Below are 12,438 nucleotides of genomic sequence, written 5' to 3'. Positions count from 1 at the left end.
GATCGTGATTTAAACTTTTTCTCATCAACTGGTGCTCAATGTTTTTTCGTGTAGGGGGCATGTTAATAATCGACATCGTCCTCATTGTAATCGGAAGAGTTAAGTGCACTTGCCAGCCGGTTTGATGAAATTTGACAGTAGTGCCTCTTCTACCTTGGTTTGGGAGCTAGAGAGGCTGTCATTGACATATAACGCAAATACGAAAGGGCAACTGAAAGCGCCCAACTTTTTTCAAGATGGAAATGGAAAAATCTTTTTCGGGGTCTTTGTCATTGCCTTCACGCATCTTGAACAAGGAAAGGGTGGCGACTGCGATAGGAAGATAATAGGACTCAGTCAGCGCTCGCCAAGTGATTCATACACACACAAAACGGAAACCAAATACGCAAATATGATCTTGTGGCATTTACTGCACGTTTTTTTTTTTTGAGGGGTTTCACCACTTAAATGCAACTTCTCTTAATTCATTATGAAGGAATGATGTCTTTTCCAGCGCTTCGGATTAATGACGCAAAAATAATAGAACGCGTTCTGCTGCGTTATCTGGTCAGCAGCCGAACACGATAACCACTCAGCCTCTGTGGCGGCTTCTCCACCGCTTTGATGAAAAATTATTTATTTATATCTTGAAAAGGATTACCGCCAAATTATTGCTTCTGGTAACTCCCAGAGCGCCGTGTGTGGCAGTGTCAACCTTCCAGGTTGCGTTGAAAGGTTTCCTGCCCTCGTATACAGCAGAGTGAGATGTTATCGCTCACGAGCGGATAAATTCCAAGAACTGATTATTCGAACAGACTGCATGTCTGTACGCCGGTGGCTGCAAGAACAGGGAGTCTGCTGCACCATATTTCATATCGTGCCTACGCGTGGCAGTTAGTGAAAGTATAAGTCTTTAAGGCGAGTGTCGACAACCACAAGAAGATAAAAAGAGAATATATAGTCTGAGAACTTGAGGTCTGAACTTCTGCTAAAAGTTTCACACGTGGATTTTATACAGGTATTCACTTAACGCCTACAGTCGCGCTCCTCGGCGTCCGTCATGCCTTCGGTATTCTGTAAGGTCACTCAGGGTTAATTAAGTGTAGGGAGTCTGTCTTACCCTACACTGTATCGTGACCAAACAGGTAGAAATGATAGACACAGTCTTAACCGCAGCTACTGATTTTCTCTCTGGTTCGGTATTGGCGCCTTCATGACAAAAATATATTTTAATGCGTTTGCATTACTACTGCCATCTCTGAAAAATATGTCCGCCTGCTGTTATGTGATGCCGCAACCTACAGAATCCTGCAACCGCCACCAATTAACCTACCTGCATCCTACCGAAGCTTCAACCACCACTATTCACCCTACTACACGCTTCAGAAGGCTCAACCCACCACCCGCCCACTCGTGCCCACTCTCAAGAACGCCTCCACCAACGAGAAGCCCACGCTGCACTTACGAAAACGAGACTGCGAAGTACACTTCAAGAACGCAACGAGACAGGTCATTATTATATAAGTGAAATGTACAATCCATGCTGCTAACGCAGATTTTGCCGCATGCCATCGCATGACTGCCTGCGCATTTGTCTTTGTTCCGCGGGCTATATTGGGTTTTCAAGATACGGCTCTAAACACTTCTTTCTTTCCGTACCAAACAACGTTCGTTACCCTTTCGTGCTTACTTGCTTGTCTCTTTCTTTCGTTTTTCAGATAGCACGAATATTCGCGACATGTGTTCTTTTGCAGTTATTACGTGCACCCCGTTCGCAGAAGTGCGCAAAAGTGCAAAAGAATTCGCAGAAGCGCACACATGTGCAGAGGGCAATTACAAATGCGAAGTACGGGGGCAAGAAATGTTGAAAAGAGCACACCTACCCCTTATACTGTTGTGCATTTCATCTTCATAAAAATAGATGCACGTGCCCAGAGTGCTCCACGCCTACAGGCCGTTTATTGGTGCATTTAGTCTCAACTTGAAAAAAAAGCAGAAAAAAACCCTACTGATTCAGCCATGCTTCACATGGCTCACATGGCTCTGCCAGTGTGATATTATTAAAATAATTTCCGTATCATGCTTCGGCGACAAGAAAGAATTTCTCGCAGCTTAACTTGCGTATACATTGGCGACTCGTGAACACCACTGCCCGGTTTCTTTATTTATTTTTATTTATTACAGATACCTGCAGCGCCCGAGGGGGGGGGGGGGGGGGCAAAATAACTTCTGCTCATTTGGCCGAAAGTACACATAATAACAGAAATAATAACAGAATTTCTGTTAGCGGAATTCAGTTGTTTCTTTTTGGTTTTGTTTTTGATGAAGTTTGCTCATGTTTTGAGGACGTTAATTGCTAGTGGTTTAAATCCAAAAGCACATTTTAATCTCAAGTAATTATGCCGCGCTTAGTAACAAATGAATTAGTTTTGAAGTGTTCGGGGCAGCGCTTGAATCTACTAAAATAGGGCTCTATCCTGAAGCTCTCCACGTACAAGTTACATGCAATTCCCGTGAGTGCTAGCACACTGTCGCTTTGTAGAAACTCCCTTTTGTACTTTCGTTCGACGCGCGAAACAAGATTAGGCGAAAAGTCCGAACACCTGCTCTGTCTCTGCCTTCAATTCCAGTGCGGAAATTGGTTGCAGTATCTGTCTTTCCAGATTCCGTAACTCCTTTTTTGTAATGGGCTTGAACACTTGTTGTCCTCGTAGTTGTCGACAGGCTGCTGCCGGAACGTTCGAACAGCCCAATTTTTTAATCACTTCAGCTGAATATACTGCCCTGCCTTGGCTCATAGCTCGTATAAGGTGCCGATAAAAGAACCCAAACTCCAGAGGGATGCATTGCTTGTTTTGTCATCAGGCTTGGTTATCGCCTGAAACATACCTGGGTGTATGTGTTTAGTTTCTCTATTTATACACATGGGTATTTTTTGCGTGACTAAGGCTGCAGTACAGAGAAACAGGACCATGCACTTTTCGCTTTCAGTAAGCACTTCTTAGCGCGATGAAAAACAGAACTTCAAGGTAGACGGCACTTGCCCAAGCACAAGAGCTGAAAAAATGCTCTTACCGATACAAAATCATAGCGAGTTGTTATCACTGAAACTTCGTTCCTGGCGCAGTAACAATAAGCATAACAGCAGACAGCCATTCGACAAAAGGAAAAACAAAGCAGCACGTCTGATAATCATGTTTCAGCGAGTGGAAGAAAAAGCTGTCTTGCTCTAGTGGTGTACATTTTTTTTCTACTCATACAGGTAAAATGACTGTTTTCTGAGACTGGAGTTGAACACATGGGCTTGCTAACGGATTGAAATTGTGGTCGCCTACTCACTGCGTTGTATGTTCCTTTTACCCGCCAAGACAAACCATGTTTCAGCTGAAAGATTTCACTGCGTTATTAGTGCTGCAAATGAGGCTGGTTGATGATCAGGGGTAGTATAAGAGGAGGACCTTGAGGAAGAAGCACTGGCTCTCGATGATAAAGCGGCATTACTTCTCACGTTGCACTGCTTGTTTGCATCTTATGTTTCAGTGACAGCTGTGTATAAGACTGTCTCAGGGCAAATGTAAATGGCTTTGTCGTCGTCGTATGCCGTAAGCACAAAACTCCGCTTTAACCTGCTTTCAAATGAGAGTGCGAGCCAGGCAGGCCTGAATCAGATGGTTACGTGGTTTTTAGACTGGGCGCTGCTCAAGAATGTGCCTTTGTTATCACGCAAAACAGTTAAGTTTTTGAGTGGGCTTTACTGGGGAGAGGATGCAATGTCCCTATTGTTGTGTACCCTTCTCTCTGGTAAACGATGATGGGCTTGGGCACCTCGCACTTATGCACAGGAACGAAATTGTGGGGAACCACACAGCAACGAAACAGATAATTATGTGTGCAAACTATCAGCTGTATATAGATAGCGCGGTTTTCTAAGTATATCAAGGCATACGTCATGCACATAACACTAAGAATGGCCATACTCGCAGGGTATATATTTTTTGCTTGGATTCATACTGATATGTGCCTGAGCTGTATTGTACCAAATTATCGAAACCCTGCTAATAATATACAACTCGCAGTTCGCACACAATGTTATCTGTCTAGTATGCGCGTCGTTTTCAGTTTGCTCATCCTTGGAGCTCTGGTTGGGGTGCATTAACACACCTTGCCTCCTGAATTCCGGCGCATTAAAATGTTATAAACGCAATGTTTATTTCGATAATTAAGCTACTTAACAAGCGTATTTTACCCTATAGCGATATAAATATCTGTCTAAGATAGCGTAATTAACTTTTAAACATCGGCAGACGCGTGGGTGGTAAAGCGGAAAATGTCAAAACATTAAATCATGAACGCACGAAGTGCGAAAACAAAAGGTTATCCCGAAACGTCTTTCTTTCCCTCCGCTTCGAAAGAAACGAGCGAATGCCCAATGTAGGTCATGAATGCTGCCGCTTGCGCGCGTTGATAGTGGTTACGCCTGCGCCAATTTGGCCGCCCCATATGTCAAAACAAATTCAGAACCACTGCAAAAAGCGTTGGGCTTGGAACAGCGCGCGTTTCGCGCGCTCTGTTCAGATCTAAGAAAAATACTCTTGAATTAAAACTACAGTTACCACTTTCTCTATCCGCTGCTCATTGAAGCGGTGTTCATGCATAGAAGAAAGAAAATGTTCTATTGTTCTACCACACTTCTTTTAAACAAGTGCGTCTTTTACAGCGACTTCTTCCAAGGCAAAAGGCTTCGCTGGCGACGTTTTCTGCTGCGTATTCAGGCTACTTTCTCCGAAGTTTTATTTACTCAAAATCCGTATGAGTGCTGTCTTCCTGCGGGAAGAGGAGCGAATTTTTTTCCCAGTTATTTTGGATTTGGGTCGATTTATTTGACTTCCTTTCTGTGCGTATTGCACAGAGAGAAACTGACAGAAAGAATCCCACGCACTAATACCTCCAGTTTTTTCCACGTTTGTTTTCTCGACACGCAAGAAGCTGGGGCGCATGCACTGTTCGGGCGTACGGAGTGGTACGACAGCCCGGCATTGAGCCCAAGTGCAATGGTAGCTCCCACGCACTTCCTAAACCGAGTGTGGTATCTAGTCTTGGTCAAAAGTCTTCGGCCAGAGAGTCTGCTTTATAGCTGCAAAGTGGAACACTTACTGCATCCTTAAAGATCAAACAGCCCTGGAGGGCAAGTACAGTGGTTTCTCCCGCCTCACAGAAGTTCACAGCTTGACGAGTGTCCCGAATTCTTCGCTGCAGGGCTGAAACCAAGTACCGTGACCTGAAGACCTTTGATGAGGAGCGTATGTGCCTCTGCCTCTTCCTTCCCGCTTTATTCACCCACAACGTTTCGAAGCGCTGTTCTCTCATCCCTCCTCCTCTTCCTCCTCCTCCTCATCTTCCTCCTCCTCCTCCTCCTCCTTCAGTCCTCCGGACCTTCCACTTGCAAGTACCCTTCCATGTCTTCTCTGCCCAACTGTCCAGTCTTGTAAAGCGTGCTCTACCTTCTTAAGAGCCTTTATGCGGTGAAGCCACCTTTCTAGTCACTGTCACGCTTAAAAAGGGGCACTGAGGTCAAACTGAAGCGACCTGTATCGATAGGCTACCGCACTCGACAAAGACGCTCATTTCACTGAAAACGCACCTCTAATAAGCTACAAAAGGTCAAGAAATGAAATTCGGATGTCACCACTACCAGCCGATATCGAAAGTAAACTGCAGTGCGTTAATGCAGGTTCTTGTGCGCAGATTCCAAAGGGTACGCTACATTTTACATTCACTTGCAAACAGTAATCACGGAGCTCTTTTCGGTGAAGATGTCGTGAGTTTAAATCGGCTGGCAGGAAAATTTAAAATAGAGTTTTCTCAGCAATAAATGGGTCTTTTGCTTCTGGAAAAATATCGACACAGAGAGAAAGAGGCATATAATCATTTATTTTTACTAAGATTAAAAAAGGAATGGAATTGTCATCATGCGTTACTTTATGCAGTGGTTTTAGACTTGCAAGAATGTGACAGCGTACTCATTTCCTGACATTCCTTTTTATGGGGTCGTAAAGACGTCTCATTGAGAGTTGGGACAAAGCCACCCGATGCGCTCACTGATGTTTTAGGCCCAGATGTAATTAAAGATAGTCGCGCTACACATCGGAAATATAACTGAATAAAATGGAAAGAACGCAAAAAAATACTACGGTTGAAAAGAGCATAGGAGTGTTACTCACATCCAGCGGCAAGAAAATGTACACTTTGAGAGCGAAAATAAAGGAAAGAAACACTACAAATTGCCATATACGCAATGAATAAGCATCCCTGTGACGAAGATTTAGCAATGCGCTATTTTTCTCATGGCATCCCTGCGCTCCATTGTCGAGAAAGTTAGACACGCCTTGCGTGGACTGTTTCGTTTGCTTTCGCGCCAGAGGAATGTCCCTAAAGAGGCCACGAAATCTTAGCAGTCGCCGGAACGAAGTCCTATAAGCTAAAAAACAATGAGAGGTATAAATGGGAGTGTTATGCTTTTGCTGTAATTCGCGGGAAGTAGAACACCTCATTCAAGCAATTAGGCAGTAATCTGAAGCTCCTCAAATCTGTCTGATTTGTTTATTTGGAGTGATTTTTTTCTGTAATAAATGAAAACAGATCAGGTGGTGCATGGGACGTTACTAACAGACCCGACGCCAAATAAAAACAAAGGAATACAATTTAAAATATAATGTCGAGTAGCACCATATATGTTTATTAAATACCAAAATACGAAGTGATTACATAATCGTGAGCGACAAAACACACACACACACACACACACACACACACACACACACACACACACACACACACACACACACACACACACACACACACACACACACACACACACACACACACACACACACACACACACACACACACACACACACACACACACACACACACACACACACACACACACACACACACACACACACACACACAAAGGCACGCACGCACAGTTTTGCTAAATGCAAAGGAGCGCTACGAGGCGTTCTTTGAAATCATAATTTGCTTACCGGAGCGGTTTGTTTACTTTTTTAAGTTTTTAAAATGCAGATATCCAATATAAAACATTGCTGGGAAATACAAATCTTTCATCCTTACTTTCGCTGCTGTCTGCAGTGAGAGTAAAACTGCGGCATATGGTGGACTAAGCACTAATATGCTGCAGGTGTTATACTGCCACAGATAATCGAAGAAACCGTTAATCCGGCTTCCCGCGATGCGCTCTATTTACTCATCACCACCTATCTTGAAATGTGAAAGTAATTGTAAACTTGAGAAACACGACAGCAGTTGAGCTGCTCCTGAAGGTAAATACGAGACAAGGGACCACACAAAAAGAAAATCCTGAAGCAGAGCTATCAGCGATGCATCAGTAAAAAAACTAAGAGAAAGATAAAGGAACCATTGACCGGTTGTCTCCTGCAGAAAACTGTTCAACTGCCCTCAGTACTCGCGAAGGCAGTGCAATCAGGGCCTATTCCACGAGGGTTCCATCTTCTTTTGTTCTGGCGACCACGGACGAACAGAAGGCAGCACAACCCTGAGGCATAAAAGACATCAAAGACTCTCCATTGCCCAGAGGATTGTCCTCTCGCTAAGGCACCAAGATGAAGCAGAAGGAAGCAGAGACCAAACGACGGACGCATGGAGATGGGGGCGCGCGGAACAGAGAACTGTACTCACCACCACCGCGATCCCTTATAACCTGGACAGACTCCAAAGCTGCCAGCAGGGTACTAACACCAGTGTTCTGAGCCCGAGACTGTGGGGGTGGAGAAGGATGCTACTGCGGGAAAGAGGAAAAGGGGATGAAGGGATGGGAGCTGGAGGAGTAGGAGAGAGGCATAGGCCCAGTCTTGGTGCGGGCAGACAAGTGGCCCGCTTCGGACTCTCTCACGTGGCCGGTTTTAATTACGGAAGAGGAGAGCGCGCTAGCGGATTTTACGGCATCCCGCTACGAGCGCGGTCGTCGGTCGCGGTCGTTCGTCCACGCACAAGGGAGTCTGACTGGCGTGACAGCCTTCGCCTAGGCTTTAGGCCTGGACGCTCCTGCGAACTCTCACAGGACGCTCAGTGCACGCCTGCTGAGTCGCTGCTGCAGTGCTTCGAGTGAAAGGGTGGACGAAGGGTGGGAGAGGAAGCTGCGAACCTTGTTCACGTCAACGGTGGAAAGAAAGGAATGCTCCCATTGTCTGGATGTGTGGCGCACGTGTTTTTGGAAAGGAGGGAGGAGGAGAGGCGGAGGCCAGATTGGAGTGGGCACTGCGGGACAGACCACCGGTGCACTGCCGGCGCCGTGGCAGGAGTGGGCATGACGTGCACAGAAGACGTAAAATTGCCAGTATCTTTCATTGGGAACTTGCCAGAAAGGTTATCTTTCTGCGGTTATGAACATGCTTCCTGCCTAGTATCAACGCTACTAACGAAGGCACATGGCGCCCTAAACTACCGAGGCTTTTATTTTTCAGACTTCCTTTTGGACTCCTCTTCTTTTTTTCTCTTTTTCCTTACATCCCCTCTTCTCTTTCCCCCACTGAAGGATAGCAAGCCGCTTCTCTCTACTGATTAACCTCCCAACCTTCTCTTTTTTTCTCTCTCCCTCTCTTGCTCTTTCAACATGTATGTTTTTTTTTTGTTTATGGCAATCGCCTGCAAAGGCCTGCTGCACACTAGAATTCCCACAATCATGTTTAGGTTACACTAAAGCTGCTCATTGAGGCTTGAAATACCACACTAGGTTTTTGTCAGCCAAATTTTATGTAAAAAAAAAGTTTTTTCTTGAAATCTATCAGGTATAGTCTACAAGCAAGGTGCCAGCAGAGCGCGATGATTGCACGAAAACAGACAACTCCCAGAGAAATTTCAGAGTAATTCTGCAATAAAATTTATTCAGGCCATTCCACCTTGACACACTGAGCCTAAACAAGGCGCTATAAATTAGCCGCACGCAAACACAGGCCTACCGCTCCTTGTCCATTTATTATCACGTTACTCTCACTAGTTCAAGCAGATGCAGGTGAACTAGCTTTCGTTTATAGCGTACTGTGCCTTGTCAGCTCTGCGGCGTTTTACAGAAGCAATGCTAAAAATCGTTTTTTGTAGTTTTTACGCTTTCCGCCAGCGACGTTCAGTAGGTAAAAACACCATGGGGCGTTTAGCATGCAATTATAAAATACACTGAATGTATTTAAATGAGATGCTTATTCCTATTCTTTGGCAATAAATATATTCACCGTAATACTGATACCACACATTCGTTTAACCCGCAAGCAATTAAGCTCAGCTATGTGAATTACACCCTGGAGTATTGGCTGCCATTGTCCTTGTTCCAACTAAGGCGTAAATTCAGTACCTATATCTCCAGTATACATCGATTTCTCGACGAGAAGTACTTTATCGCTGAAAGCCATCATTCTGCAAGCTGAACTGTTGATACCAACTTATCTTTCAGAGGCCACGTCATTATTATCTCAAGCACAGTGGGCTCATGGTCACCTTGAATAAGAGAAGTAGCCTAATAAGCACCTGTTGCTGTCAAACAGACTCCTATAATTTGGTTCTGATCTGATGGTGACTTTGATCTGTCGAGTAAAGCAATGACAGTATATTAAATTAACAGCCCTGCGCCGAAGACTGCATCCTCTGTCGGCCGAATGTAAAATGGCCCGACCAATGTACTGGCGTCCGTTCGTCATATTGGCATAGGTGGGTGAAACTTCTCAAGAAAGCGCGGTGAATTCACGCACCATCGAACGTATCGGCACAAGTCTGTGTGTAGAATCGAAACAAACCTCTCGGAAGCCATCGTGAAGCAGGAGAAAAGAAAAAAAAGAAAAGACGGAAACAATACACGCAGCTACCTTGCAGCCGCAAAAAGGAGGTTCAGTGTAGCACGACTAGAAATTTCTACCGGAACGGCATCGATAGCGCTCATCCTCGTCGCACTCAGCGGCGCCGCAGAAAAATGTTTTCGGCAAGCCGCAAGAATGATGGTCACGGAAAGCATAGCGCGAGGACCGTTATTCACCATTAGAATGCGTTCGCCTATACAGCCACACTACTATTGAGTTCCTAAAATTAAAAAAATATTCAGTTTACGACTCAATCTTTAAAGGCCGGAAATGGATCAGAGTAAGTGTTTTCTGTTTTGAGAATAAAAAAAGTCACCTGCGCGGTAAGAAGCTCTCAAGCCCTAAAAGAGTGTTTAGTCACGAGAGCGAATTTGCAACACTAGAATAATTTCATTCCAGAATTTCTTCCAAAAACTGGTCTACAAGAACGCGAAAGTGCATTCTGTCTTTGTTCTGTAATCACGAAGGGTACCACCCCGTATTTGGCACAAGTCGCTTGGCCAACAAAATGAACCAGACAGGCTTGCAAGCGACGTGACGTGGTCTGATTGGCCAAGAACCCTTCGAAGTCAGTAATTTATTCTCTTGTATGAAATACACTCCACCTTGAGGGCTCTTCGTATACTCACACTAGATTAATATGCGAGAACTAGGCGCATTTGAATCAAGTGGGATTAATATGCGAATATGCGCAGGTCAGGTGGAAGTCTATTTAATCTTGTTTTGACTGAGGCCGTACGGATGGACAGAAAACTTATACCCCTTCCAAATAGCGCTTCAGTCTTTCGTGCATATCAATATCTGCCAGCTACTGGGCCTACCGCTGGAGCTACTGCCAAGGACTGACTTCCTCGGGCTATCTTTCTTCGAGGAAATCGCCATGCACAGTTTCTTGTTTTTCTTTTTTGGATTTGTGCCTCCCGCTTATCATTCGTTCCTTTTGTGACTGTAATGTGATGTGGCAACACGTGTTTGTGACGTCATTTTCACACTACCACCTCTGATTGACAGGAGATGAACTACAAAGCTTGATCAACGAGTTAGACAGGCAGAGCAGAACGGTGGGTCTAAAAATTAACATGCACAAAACAAAAGTAATGCTCAATAGCCTAGATAGGGAACAGCAGTAGACAATTGGTTGCGAGGTGCTGGAAGTGGTAGGGGAATAGGTATGCTTAGGGCAGGTAGTTACAGCTGGCGGATGATGAGAGAGAAACTAGAAAAATAAGAATGGGGTGGAACACATATGACAGGTTCTCTCAGATCAGTAATGGCAGTTTACCAATATCTCAAGAGAGAAAAGTATACAATATCTGCATCTTACCGGTGCTATCCTAATGGGCAGAAACGCGGAGACTAACGAAAATGGTTCAGCTTAAGTTAAGGACAACGCAGCGAGATATGGAAAGAAAAACGATAGGTGTAACGTTAAAAGAGTGGCAGTGAGCGGAGTGGGTGAGGAAACAAACACGGGTTAATGACATTCGAGTCGAAATCAAGAGGAAAAAGTGGGCTTGGGCAGGCATGAAATGTGAATGGAAGATAACCGCTTGCCCTTGAGGGTAACGGAGTGGATTCCAAGAGAAGGCAAACGTAGCAGGGGGCGGCAGAAAGTTAGGTGGGCGGATTAGATTAAGAAGTTTACGGGGATACGGTGGTCGCAGCTAGCAAAGGATAGGGTTAGGCGAGACAAGGGAGAGGCCTTTGCCCGCCAGTAGGCGGAGTCAGGCTGATGATGATGATGACCTCTGAGCGAGAACTATATACGCACGCACGCACGCACGCACGCACGCACTCACTCACTCACTCACTCACTCACTCACTCACTCACTCACTCACTCACTCACTCACTCACTCACTCACTCACTCACTCACTCACTCACTCACTCACTCACTCACTCACTCACTCACTCACTCACTCACTCACTCACTCACTCACTCACTCACTCACTCACTCACTCACTCACTCACTCACTCACTCACTCACTCACTCACTCACTCACTCACTCACTCACTCACTCACTCACTCACTCACTCACTCACTCACTCACTCACGCACTCACTCACTCACTCACTCACTCACTCACTCACTCACTCACTCACTCACTCACTCACTCACTCACTCACTCACTCACTCACTCACTCACTCACTCACTCACTCACTCACGCACGCACGCACGCACGCACGCACGCACGCACGCACGCGTACACGAGTGCTTTCAAATGTGGCGTCATTAATGGGTTATTGCGGAACGTCCGTGCAAATTTTGTGGCCTATCAAGGGCAGCAGGGGTGATTGCACGGGCAGGACAGAGGAGACGTCAGGACCACAGGTGAAGGCGACAATGAAAGAGCGATAAAAAGCGCCGAGTGGAATTGGGGTGAGAGAAAAGACGGTGAGGTGTTACAGGCTTTTATCACATCAGGGGAGCACTGCGTTGCGCATTGCGCCATCGGCCAATTAGGGAGCTTTTCAAAGTCCCGCACCGATATCATCTGCCTCGACGCAATCATTTGTTCAAGGATTTCCTCTCTCGTAATCGCAACATTGCCGAGAAAGTTACGGAGACAT

General features: G+C 45.4%; 1 protein-coding gene across 1 annotated transcript in view; it reads right to left on the bottom strand.

The window, feature by feature from the left end:
- LOC149371322 (uncharacterized) overlaps nt 1-12,438 on the bottom strand; it is a 94,109-nt gene that overhangs the window by 19,282 nt on the left and 62,389 nt on the right. The gene's annotated exons all lie outside the window — the stretch shown is intronic.

This window comes from Amblyomma mixtum, chromosome 1 (genome assembly GCF_055824585.1).
Source record: "Amblyomma mixtum isolate Tamu chromosome 1, ASM5582458v1, whole genome shotgun sequence".
Taxonomy (NCBI): domain Eukaryota; kingdom Metazoa; phylum Arthropoda; class Arachnida; order Ixodida; family Ixodidae; genus Amblyomma; species Amblyomma mixtum.
The sequence above is the reverse complement of the archived record's forward strand: the minus strand, read 5'-3'. Positions and strand labels throughout refer to the sequence as shown.